This window comes from Schistocerca gregaria, chromosome 4 (assembly GCF_023897955.1).
Source record: "Schistocerca gregaria isolate iqSchGreg1 chromosome 4, iqSchGreg1.2, whole genome shotgun sequence".
Taxonomy (NCBI): domain Eukaryota; kingdom Metazoa; phylum Arthropoda; class Insecta; order Orthoptera; family Acrididae; genus Schistocerca; species Schistocerca gregaria.
This window is the reverse complement of record NC_064923.1, coordinates 570,787,733-570,800,561: the sequence shown is the minus strand read 5'-3', so window position 1 is coordinate 570,800,561 and position 12,829 is coordinate 570,787,733.

The window sequence follows — 12,829 nt, the reverse complement described above, 5'->3', positions numbered from 1 at the left end:
TAAAAATGCAGTAAATGAAGCAGACAAAAAGGAATACAAACGCCTAAAAAATGAGATCGACAGGAAGTGCAAAATGGCTAAACAGGGATGGTTAGAGGACAAATGTAAGGATGTAGAGGCTTATCTCACTAGGCGTAAGATAGATACTGCCTACAGGAAAATTAAAGAGAACTTTTGAGAAAGGAGAACCACTTGTATGAATATCAAGAGCTTGGATGGAAACCCAGTTCTAAGCAAAGAAGGGAAAGCAGAAAGGTGGAAGGAGTTTATAGAGGGTCTATACAAGGGTGATGTATTTGAGGCAATATTATGGAAATGGAAGAGGATGTAGATGAAGATGAAATGGGAGATATAATATTGCGTGAAAAGTTTGACAGAGCACTGAAAGACCTGAGTCGAAACAAGGCCCCCGGAGTAGACAACATTCCATTAGAGCTACTGACAGCCTTGGGAGAGCCAGTCCTGACAAAACTCTACCATCTGGTGAGCAAGATGTATGAGACAGGTGAAATACCCTCAGACTTCAAGAAGAATATAATAATTCCAATTCCAAAGAAAGCAGGTGTTGACAGATGTGAAAATTACCGAACTATCAGTTTAATAAGTCACAGCTGCAAAATACTAACGCGAATTCTTTACAGACGAATGGAAAAACCAGCAGAATCCGACTTCGGGGAAGATCAGTTTGGATTCCGTAGAAATATTGGAACACGTGAGGCAATACTGACCCTACGACTTATCTTAGAATCTAGATTAAGGAAGGGCAAACCTACATTTCTAGCATTTGTAGACTTTGAGAAAGCTTTTGACAATGTTGACTGGAATACTCTCTTTCAAATACTGAAGGTGGCAGGGGTAAAATACAGGGAGCGAAAGGCTATTTACAAACTGTACAGAAACCAGATGGCAGTTATAAGAGTCGAGGGACATGAAAGGGAAGCAGTGGTTGGGAAGGGAGTGAGACAGGATTGTAGCCTCTCCCCGATATTATTCAATCTGTATATTGAGCAAGCAAATAAAGAAAACAAAAGAAAAGTTCGGAGTAGGTATTAAAATCCATGGAGAAGAAATAAAAACTTTGAGGTTCGCCGATGACATTGTAATTATGTCAGAGACAGCAAAGGACTTGGAAGAGCAGTTGAACGGAATGGACAGTGTCTTGAAAGGAGGGTATAAGATGAACATCAACAAAAGCAAAACGAGGATAATTAAATCTAGTCGAATTAACTCGGGTGATGCTGAGGGAATTAGATTAGGAAATGAGACACTTAAAGTAGTAAAGGAGTTTTGCTATTTGGGGAGCAAAATAACTGATGATGGTAGAAGTAAAGAGGATATAAAACGTAGACTGGCAATGGCAAGGAAAGCGTTTCTGAAGAAGAAAAATTTGTTGACATCGATTATAGATTTAAATGTCAGGAAGTCGTTTCTGAAAGTATTTGCATGGAGTGTAGCCATGTATGGATGTGAAACGTGGACGATAAACAGTTTAGACAAGAAGAGAAGAGAAGCTTTCGAAATGTGGTGCTACAGAGGAATGCAGAAGATTAGATGTGTAGATCACATAGCTAATGAGAAGGTATTGGATAGAACTGGGCCGAAGAGGAGCTTGTGGCACAACTTGACTAGAAGAAGGGACTGGTTGGTAGGACATGTTCTGATACATCGAGGGATCACCAATTTAGTATTGGAGGGCAGCGTGGAGGGTAAAAATCGTAGAGGGAGACCAAGAGATGAATACACTAAGCAGATTCAGAAGGATGTAGGCTGCAGTAGGTACTGGGAGATGAAGAAGCTTGCACAGGATAGAGTAGCATGGAGAGCTGCATCAAACCAGTCTCAGGACTGAAGACCACAACAACAACAACAGATTGTCCATAACATTCAACAGATCCTGTAACTCTTTTTCACTTTCATTCAGGATAGCAATGTCATCAGCAGATCTTGTCATTGATATCCTTCCACCTTGAATTTTAATTCTACTCTTGAACCTTTCTTTTATTTCCGTCATTACTTCTTCGATGTATAGATTGAACAGCAATTGCGCAAGACTACATCCGTCTCGTATAGCCTTCTTCACCCGAGCACTTCGTTCTTGGTCTTCCACTCTTAGTATTCCTTTTGGCTCTTGTACATATTGTATATTACCCGTATTTCGCTGCAGCTTACCCCTATTGCTCTCACAATTTCGAACATATTGGACCATGTGACGCCTTTTCCAGGTTGACAAATCCCATGAACGTGACTTTATGTTTCTTTAGTCTTGTTTCCAGTATCAACCACAACGACAGTATTCTCTCTCTCTCTGGTGGCTTTACCTTTCGTAAAGCCAAACTAAATGTCATCTAACATATCCTCAATTTTCTTTCTCATTTTTCCTATTCTTCTGTATGTTATTCTTGTCAACGACTTGGATGCGTGAGCTGTTGAGCTAATTGTGCGATAATGCTCGCATTTGTCAGTTCTTGTAATCTTGTGGTATATCGCCAGATTCATATATTCTACATATCAACATGAATAGTCGTTTTGTAGTCACTGTCATGAACGATTTTAGAAATTGTGATGGAATTTTATCTATCCCAACTACCTTATTTGATGTTAAGTCTTCGAGAGCTCTTTTGAAATCTGATTGTAATACTGGATCTGCTATCTCCTCCAAATCGTCCCTTGTTTCTTCTTCTATCACGTCAACAGATAATCTTCCCTCATAGATGCATTCACAGTACTCTTTCCACCCGTTTGCTTTTCAAAGGTGGCTACACTGAGTCACAGCGCCAGAGATTGCGCCAAAGAGTATTATTCAGCCGCCCCCACTGGCAATTGCAGCTGAGAAGTTGCTGAGGGCAGTAGCCGTAATTATAGTACTAATTATGACCATGTCGTGTGCAGTTGTTCTGTTGGGCAAGACACCATATGTTATTCGATTGGGGATGTTGTAATGATCAAAGTGTATTTTTCGTCAATATATATGAAGGTAAAGAAAATTTTTTATTTCAAATGTCTTATGCCTCTTGGTCACAGGTTCAGTCAACAAAGCATCTGGCTCGTGTTCTTGTGTTAAACTGTAATTTTGGTTTCTACATGCAATTATAGTATTTCTAGTTTTTTTTAATTACTTCAGTGTAAATCGTGTTTAAAATATCTTGTCTTATTGAGGTAGAACCGTGCCAGATGTGTACGTTGAATCACACTTCCACACACAGAACAGTTACATTTGTACTTTGTTGTTTCGTAGCTTTTATAGTTGCTGGGGACTTAATTAATTAATTGTGTTAACGGAAATTTCGTTTCATTCTTTGTTGTTATTCTATGCAGTCAGATTGCATACTAATATTATTCAGGGCCAACCGGTTACGAGACTGCGTAGCCGGACAAACAGCGACTAAAACTAAAAAATATTTGCAATTTATTTAATTAAGCCCCCATGCACTTTCTCTTTTGAATTTGACAGAGTAATTCCCATTGCACTCCTAATGTTACTTACCACCCTTGCTTTTAATTTCATCGAAGGTTTTGTTTTAACTTTTCTATATACTGAGTCAGTCCTTCCGACAATCATTTCATTTTCAATTTTTTCACATTTTCCATTCAGCCATTTCGCTTTACCTTCCTCGCACATTCATGTTTTTTTCACTCCTGAGTGACTTTCATTTGTTTATTAGTGAATGCCCCTGAACATTTTTGTACTTTCTTCTTTCATTGATCATCCAGAGAGTTCTTCTATTACCCTTGTTTTCTTCGCAGTTACCTTCTTTGTACCTATGTTTTTCTTTCCAAATTCTGTGTCTGCCCTTTTTTAAGTGACTACTACTCTCCAACTGAACTGCCTACTGAGCTGTTCCTTTTGTGGTTGGCAGGAGAGCCAACACCGTGTTACTAGAGGAGGCCGAAAGGCACGCGATTTAGCTCACGCAGGTTGGCGCGAGGTCTGGAACAGGACAAGGAAATTAGAATTTAGAAACAACGGACGTAGCTGGTGGAATATTTGACTTTAATCCATTAATGATGAACGTCGCTCTTGACGGTACATAGTTCACAATATCAATAGTAACTGATAATGGCGCCTTGCTAGGTCGTAGCAAATGACGCAGCTGAAGGCTATGCTAAACTATCTTCTCGGCAAATGCGAACGTAAGTAGGCAGTGAACCATCGCTAGCAAAGTCGGCTGTACAACTGGGCGAGTGCTAGGAAGTCTCTCTAGACCTGCCGTGTGGCGGCGCTCGGTCTGCAATCATTGATAGTGGCGACACGCGGGTCCGACTTATACTACCGGACCGCGGCCGATTTAAAGGCTACCACCTAGCAAGTGTGGTGTCTGGCGGTGACACCACAGTTCCTTATCACAGTATCTACAGCCTTGGAAAACTTCAAGCGTATCTCTTCTTTCTTTACTACTTCCGTATCCCAATTCTTTACGTATCGATTTTTCCAGATTAGCCCCTTAAAGTTCAGCCTATCACTAATAAATTGTAGTCTGCTCCTGGCTACACCTTATAGCCTAGTTCAAATGGCTCTGAACACTAAGGGACTTAACATCTGAGTTCATCAGTCCCCTAGAACTTAGAACTAAAAAAAATGGCTCTGAACACTATGGGACTTAACTTCTGAGGTCATCAGTCCCGTAGAACTTAGAACTACTCAAACCTAACTAGCCTAAGGACATCACACACATCCATGCCCGAGGCAGGATTCGAACCTGCGACCGTAGCAGTCGCGCGATTCCGGACTGAAACGCCTAGAACCGCTCGGCCACCGCGGCCGGCTACAGTCTAGTACCTGATTTCAGAATCTCTGCTTGACGATGATGTAATCTAATTGAAATCTTCCTGTATTTTCCGGCCGTTTTCAAGTATACTTCCTCCTATTGTGATTCTTGAGCAGAGTATTCGCTATTATTAGCTCATCTGGTCTTTCCCCTCTCTCATTTCTAGTACAAAGCCTATTTTCTCCCGTAACGCTTTCTTCTACTGCTTCTCCTACAATTGCCTTTCAGTCTCCCACGTCTATTCGATTTTCATCTCTATTTACGTGATGAACTGCCCTTTCAGTAACCTCATACACTTTCCCTACCTCTTCATCATCCACTCGCGACGTCGGCATGTATACCTGAACTATCGTTGTCGGTGTTGGTTTTCTGCCGACTCTGATGAGAATACCCCTATCACTGAAGTATTCACAGCAAGTCACTTTCTGTCCTACATTCCTATTCATAACGAATCCAACTCCCATTATGCCATTTTTTGCTGCTGTTGATATCATACTATATCCATCTGACCAGAAATCCTTGTCTTCTTTCCATTTCACTTCACTGACATACATAATATCTAGATTGAGCCTTAGCATTTCCCTTTTCAGATTTTATAGCTTTCCTAACACGTTCAAACTTGTGACATTCCACGCCACGACTCGTGGAAAGTTATCCTTTCGTTGGTCATTCAGTCTTTTTCTCACGGTCATCTGCGTCTTGGCAGACTCCTAGGGATCGGAATGAGGGACTATTTCCGAATCTTTTACAAATGGATTGATCATCATGACACTTTTCAATTAAAGGCCACATATCCTGTGGATACACGTTATTAATCTTTAATGCAGTGATTTTCTTTGCCTTCTGCATCCCAATGCTGTTGATCATTACTGATTCTTCCGCTTTAGGGGCACTTTCCCACCTCAAGGGCAAGAGAATGCCCTGAATATCTGTCCGCTCCTCTGCCCTCTTTGACAAGACTGTTTGCAGAATGAGGGTGTCTCCTTATGCCGGAAGTCTTCGGCCGCCGTTACTGATTATTTTTATTCAGAATTTGAGCAGTGGCTGTAAACATCATCGGCCTTTTGAGACCTCGCACTGAAGGGGTTCCTTTTGAGAGTCTGACTACCCCAGCAGCTAACATCATCTCTCTGATTTAAAGGCGCAGAATATTTCCTATCTCTCTCCCTCTCTCTCTCTATCTATCTATCTATCTCTCTATCTCTCTATCTCTCTTCTCTCTCTTTCTGTAATCCTTACTTTATTAAGGCAAAAACTGTAGAATGTATGACTCAGGGAATGAAAGGAATACAGTTCTCAGCAGCAGTTGAATCAACTCTGTGGTTTATACACCACAGTAAATTTCCAAATAACAACATTATAATATATTACAGCGGACTCAAAGACTGTAATGGTAGGTTCAGTGAGGCAACCACACAGTAGTTTATTACAGGGGGAATGAAATGAATACAATGGCTCTGAGCACTATGGGACTTAACTTCTGAGGTCATCAGCCCCCTAGAACTTAGAACTACTTAAGCCGAACTAACCTAAGGACATCACACACATCCATGCCCGAGGCAGGATTCGAACCTGCGACCGTAGCGGTCGCGTGGTTCCGGACTGTGGCACTTAGAAATTAATACAGTTTTCCCTTAAGTTTCCACTGTGTAACAGCAAAGATGACAATGTTCCAATACGCAAGATGAAATTAATAGCCTAGGATGATGTCACTAAAATTTTTGACTGACTTTGGTATCAGACTTTTTTTATAGGAATGACAATGTTTACTTCACTACCCTCAACAACAAGTGTACTTTCGACTGGTAATTAGATCAGTAGTAGTACTCATTGCGTCTTGCAGTCAGTTTTCATGTTGTTGGATGAATGTAATTCATAGTACGAGGCACATCCAGAAAATAAGTTTCCCTATTCTTTTAAACAAATACAACGTAGTTACATGAAAATCTTTATTGGCAACAGGTACAGCAATGTCACCAAAAGAATTGAGACTATCGTAGTTTCAACTTTTATAATCCTGTGTCATGAAGTCAGCCGCCTGTGAATGGAACCAGTGTGTGACAGTCGTCTTCATCTCTTCGTCGTTGTCAAAATGCTGACCAGAGGATAGGAGTTTCTTGAGGTGCAAGAAAAGTTGGAAATCGCTGGGAGCAAGATCAGGACTGTATGCTGGATGATCAAACAGCTCCCAGCCGAACTTCTGCAGAACAGTTGCTGTAAACCGAGCCGTATGGCGATAAGCATTGTCATGGAGCAGCACAACACCTGCAGCAAGCATCCCACGTCTCTTGTTCTGTATGGCACATCGCAGTTTCCGCATTGTTTCACAGTAACGGTCAGCGTTCATTTTTTCACCTCTGGGAAGGAAGTGAACGAGCTCAATGCTCTTGCTGTCCCAGAACATCGACACAGTCTGTTTGAATTTCGTCTTGACCGGAGATCCATTGTGACGCCAATGCGTTGGTTGCTGCTTGGTTTCTGGGGTCAAGTGAGCACTCCACGTCTCATCACCTGTGACGATCCTATCGAGGAACTCGTTGCCATCATTGTAACACCATTTCAGAAATGCCAGTGCTGTTCAAAAGCTGTTCGGCACCCATTTGGCACACAACTTCTTGAACAACAGGTGCTTAGCGACACTTTCATGCGACAAGGATCGCGATATCTGCGGAAAATGGCTGCTGAGCTTCGTAATCGTGAAGCGACGGTTCTCCAGGACGCGCTGCCGCACCAACTCAACCAGGTGATCATTGATGAGGGAGGGTCGTCCAATGCGTTCTTCTCATCGTGGACACTTTGACGACCGTCGGAAAAAAGCCTACACCAGCGACGCATCAATTGCATGCTCATGATCTTCTGCCCGTAGACCTGACGATGAATCTCGATGGGCGCTATGTTTTATACATTAAGGAATCTTATCAGTGACCGAACCTTGCATACGGTGGGAGAACGAGTAAGAGAAGCCATTTCGGGGCACTGCTGCTGCACCACTGCTACTCGATGGGACCTGTCCCGCCGACATTTGATTATCTTAGATCTATTGCACATGCGCAGTTTTTCCGGATAAATACGTCTAGTTTAAAGGAAACAACGTCAGGAAACTTACTTTCTGGATGCATCTCGTAAAAAATGTTGATTTACTCTATAACCTATTTCAGTGGTGTCAGTAAACGATCTACATGTGCTTTAATACGTTATATATCCAATTTAAATGCGAAAATATTGAACTGGAGGGCCCATTGTACTTGCAAAGTATTTTCTGCTCTCGAAAGCTTGCATATAATAAAAATCAGTTCCCTAGAACTTAGAACTACTTAAACCTAACTAACCTAAGGACATCACACACATGCATTCCCAAGTCAGGATTCGGAACCTTCGACCGTAGTCGTTGCACGGTTAATTTTTTTTCACATCAAACATTTTTACTAGACATTGGTGTTATTTAGTAGATGACTATGGGAAATGCAGTTTTGGAGATCTTGGCACTGTAGTTTCGTTTGGTAAACGTTGCAGCCTTTAGCCAAATTTTGGTTAAGAATCACTTTTTAGGCACCAATTTGACTTTTGTATGTGTGTGTGTGTGTGTGTGTGTGTGTGTGCGTGTGTGTGTGTGTGTGTGTGTGTGTGTGTGGAAAATAACAATGTGATGCTTGATGTAAAAACATTACACACTTTTGCATCAATGACACCAGGAGTGGTACACAGATAGGAGTACGAACACTGCCACCTGTTGGTGATGTCAAGTAACAGGAACTTAAAGCTGCATTTGACTTTATTTTACATTCTGCAGATTTATGGCGTAGTAGTTAAAATAAAACATATCTTCAGCAGCTACATATTTCCAATTAGTTAATTATACTGCATAAACAAACGTCAGTTTTTAATTATTTATGGGGAATATGTATTATACTCATTCTCACTGTCCATAGCAAATGCTATACAGTTTGCAGTTAAATTTACAGATGAATGGTGAGGCAGTATATAAACAATTATTTCAAGTGAAGAATAAAAATTTTGTTGGCAACTTTTTTTTTGACATGTTACCATTTTAAACAATTTACACAAAGGTTACATTTTCTTAAAGCATGCATGTTGTGTGTGTGTGTGTGTGTGTGTGTGTGTGTGTGTGTGTGTGTGTGTGTGTGTGTGTGTGTGTGTGTGATATTCTGGCATATTTAGATGTGGAAAAACTGTAAATGTAATTTTATGACAAATAATTCAAGTCGTTTGAGTACTTTTGAGAATGGTGCAAAATTCGTAGCTTTTTATAGACAGCCAAGATGGTGGTTATGGTGCTACATTGTGTGAGGTTTACAAAACTGGCTGGATTAATCACACCAATGTGGATTTTTAAATTTCCTGCCATCTTGCGTTTTTTTAATTTCTCCCCACAACCATCTTCCATTTTTTAAATTCTCCACGATATAACGTCTTGCATTGCTGGAAATCTCCACCATCAACCATCTTAGATTTTTAATTTCCTATCACCACCATCAATTACAGTGTTACACCTTTGGCATCAAGTAGCAGCAGAAATTTTAACTGTGTGCTGGATAGTACCTCTATATATTGTTATTAGACTTGCAAAGTGTGGTACAAATATCGAACATTCAGATTCGGTAATTCTCGTCGACAGGTTCCCTTTAAGCTATAAGTTAGATCAGCATTAGTTTTCATATGTATTTAGAAATGTCATAGAACCAATTTTCATGTGTTTAGATGAATCTGATATGTGGTAGTAAAACTGAACTTTGGTCATCAACTAAAGTAAAATTTATTTCAGTAGTCAATAAGTTATACAGAAAATTTAGATGTGGAATTATTTAATTTACAGGCCCATTGTGTTTGCAAAGTTTGGCACAGCACTCAAACTTTGAGCATTAACAACTGCTACTTAACTAAAAGTTTTATGAAATGTGCCGATATGCAAGCCATTTGATTTCATTTTAAATCCTATACGTGAATGAAATTACATTATTAGTGTACTGTGTTTTGAGTGTACGAAATCTTCCATATTTTGAGAAATAACACACAATTTTCGTTGGCAGCAAAGTTCGATTTTCGTTTGTTATCACGAAACTGTAACTACACTTGCATAATATGATAAACAATCTGCATATGTTTTTTACATCATAAATAATCAGTAGTATTACTTGAGTGGCAAAGACATTATTTTTGAGAAATCGACTCTGCCTTATTGCACCATCGTCTGTGGAGATGTTTCAGCTTTGTATTCCAGCATCATCTTTGGTTGTGTCTTGATGTCTGTAAACATAACAAAAGATCTCTTAGAGTGTTAATAAAACGTGGCGTTTAAGAGATACACTGCAACAAAATGAATCTTATTAAACATCTTATGATTTTATGAAGGAAAGAACGTTTCACCAGTCCATTTGCCCTTCAGCTGTGCTGTATGTGAAAACGGTGTATTCACTTCATGTATTTTTATTACATGTTGGAGGAGTTTTAGATAGGTTTGGCGTTATATTTCTGACTGGTAAATATTGCAGCTTTCATCAAAAATGTTTATTCTACAGAAACTTGACAAGGCCAAATTACATGTAATAAAAAGCGATAATCATTACCAGTCAGTATAATAGGTTATATTTCTCTAGTATAGACTTTGATTCACTATGTTCTTCCCCCTAATCTGGTGCTTACTTAAAAACTTGTAAAAAGGTTAGGTGAAGATAATAGTTCTATGGAACAAGAATACACAACATCACACAAAAATATCAATACCCTTAGCTTACTTTATGTGTGCTGACAGCACTGTAACACTTTACAATCATCATAGAACAATTGAGATGGTGAAATATGTAATTTTAGTGTGAACTTTGTCTTACATCAAATGTAGGCCTAAATAATGGAATTAATTACATGCTTCCAGTAGCTCATAGTAATTCACACTGCCTATCTGTTTGTGTTTTTGGCTTCTTATATGGTATTTTAGCCAACATGTATTTTATGCAGTTAAAGCTTGATCAGGTTGGTTTTAACTTGAAATTTCAATTTGTTCATTTAGCATGTTGTTTGCAGCTACTTAAGCACGTAGACAGTACTAGGATATTTACTTTAGAGTTCACAATAACATTGTATACAGAAGTATGATGTGTATGTGTGTGTGTGTGTGTGTATGGAAAATAGCATCTGATGGGGAAAATAATGAATTTGAGGCTCTGTTCTGCCTTATGCCAAACATGATAAATAAATCGGACTATGAACATTCACTAGTGCTGCTGGTCTGTAAGCTCATGTGTGTGTGTGTGTGTGTGTGTGTGTGTGTGTGTGTGTGTGTGTGTGTGTGTGTGTGTGTGTGTGTGTGTGTTTTGCTGATGTATTGTAGATATGGAAACACTGGATGTTACATTCTTTTATGTAATTTTATGGATAAATCATTCTGAGTATAATGTAAACAAATCCATACTATTCATTTTAATGGACTATAAAGTACTGGTATGAGACTGGAGAAAAGGGCTGAGAGGTGGAGTGGGTGGGGAGGTCTTGACTTGTCACATGATAGGTGAGGAGTGTGTGGTTTGACACACTATAGACAAGGAGAGCGAAGCTGCTGCCAGCTTTGATTATGATGTCATTGCTGCCACACATAGGCAAGCCTCTGATCATACGTTTAGGCAACCTGATGAGCAAAGATCAAAGTTGTTTAGAGCCATCATAGATATACTACTCAATCCCAAACGCATTTCACAAAGCTGTAACTGATTTCGAGAAAGCCAATGTTCATCATCAAATGGTGAACAGATCAAAAATCTGTTGCCAGTGTGATGCTCACTGACTGCTCAAAATTGGTATCTGCAATGTGAAATATTTATCAGATTTTGTTGAAAGGAAATACCAGAAGAGAATCAGACAAGTATGTAATCTTCATTAAAGAATAAGCTTATGCATTGCAGATGTTTAATAACACATGACTGTTTACTCAATATATATACAGAAACTGCAACTGGTAACTTTTTTTATAATACTTGCTTATATAGTAAACAACTATTTATTGTAATTATTTTTTTCCTTATTTTAGAATTTAGAGTGAGGTTTAACATTTTTAATCTAAATAAACAATAATAAAGAGACAACATTCAACAATCTTGTGCAGTTTGTACCCTGAAAAAGTTTGTATTAGATAGTACACTAAATGTAGTAATATTTGTTTTTACCCACATATAATTTTGTCTTCACAGAAATGTGACATCCCATACATGATACATTGCCTACAACAATGTGTAACCATCCTAAATACATTATTCATGAGTATGATATGAGTGATGCTAGTTAACTTATTAAAGCTTATTTACTTCGATTTCCTGTGTAAATTTGATTTCAAGTATCTGAAGATTAAGATACAGAAATAAGTATTTCACTTTCGGTACAACCATATGAATATATAAGGTATTATCAAAAAGTTTCCTTTTAAGGGCATTCCTGCAGCGTTTATGCAACATAGCGTGGCACTGATGCCAGTATATGAGGACCAACATGTAGCCAAGGGTTCGAGTAGCACTTGTGTCTTTCCAACGTGCATGGGGTAAGTGAGGAAACGTGATCTATCCCGACGTTATTACCAAATGCGTCCAAACAGGACCAACGTGCTGTTATTCTTTTCTTTGCTGCTGAAGGGCAAACACCGCGTCAAGTTCTGCTCTGGTCTCGGTTCGACACAAGGCACTGGTCGGTCTGAAAGGCCAGCTCATCCATTCCTGATGCGAATACTACATCTTCGATCGCTTAAAAAAGACCTTGAAGGGTCGACGGTTACTGCTGGACGAGGTTCTGCAGCAGGCAGTAACAGACTTCTTCACGCAGCAGGACACAATGTTTTACCAACAGGTATCTTCAACCTGGTTCGTCGGTGGGATGATTGCCTCAATGTGCCCAGAGATTTTCCCTGCTTTACATACCGATTCTGGACTGTGTGGCCTTCGAACGGAAGCTTTTTGATCACCCCTTATGTATCAGTTCTACAGCTGGTGCTAAACGGATCGCTTAGGCCCAGCGTATCATGTTTAAATATCAGACTCTACCGCTTAGGTGGCACGGCAGCTGCA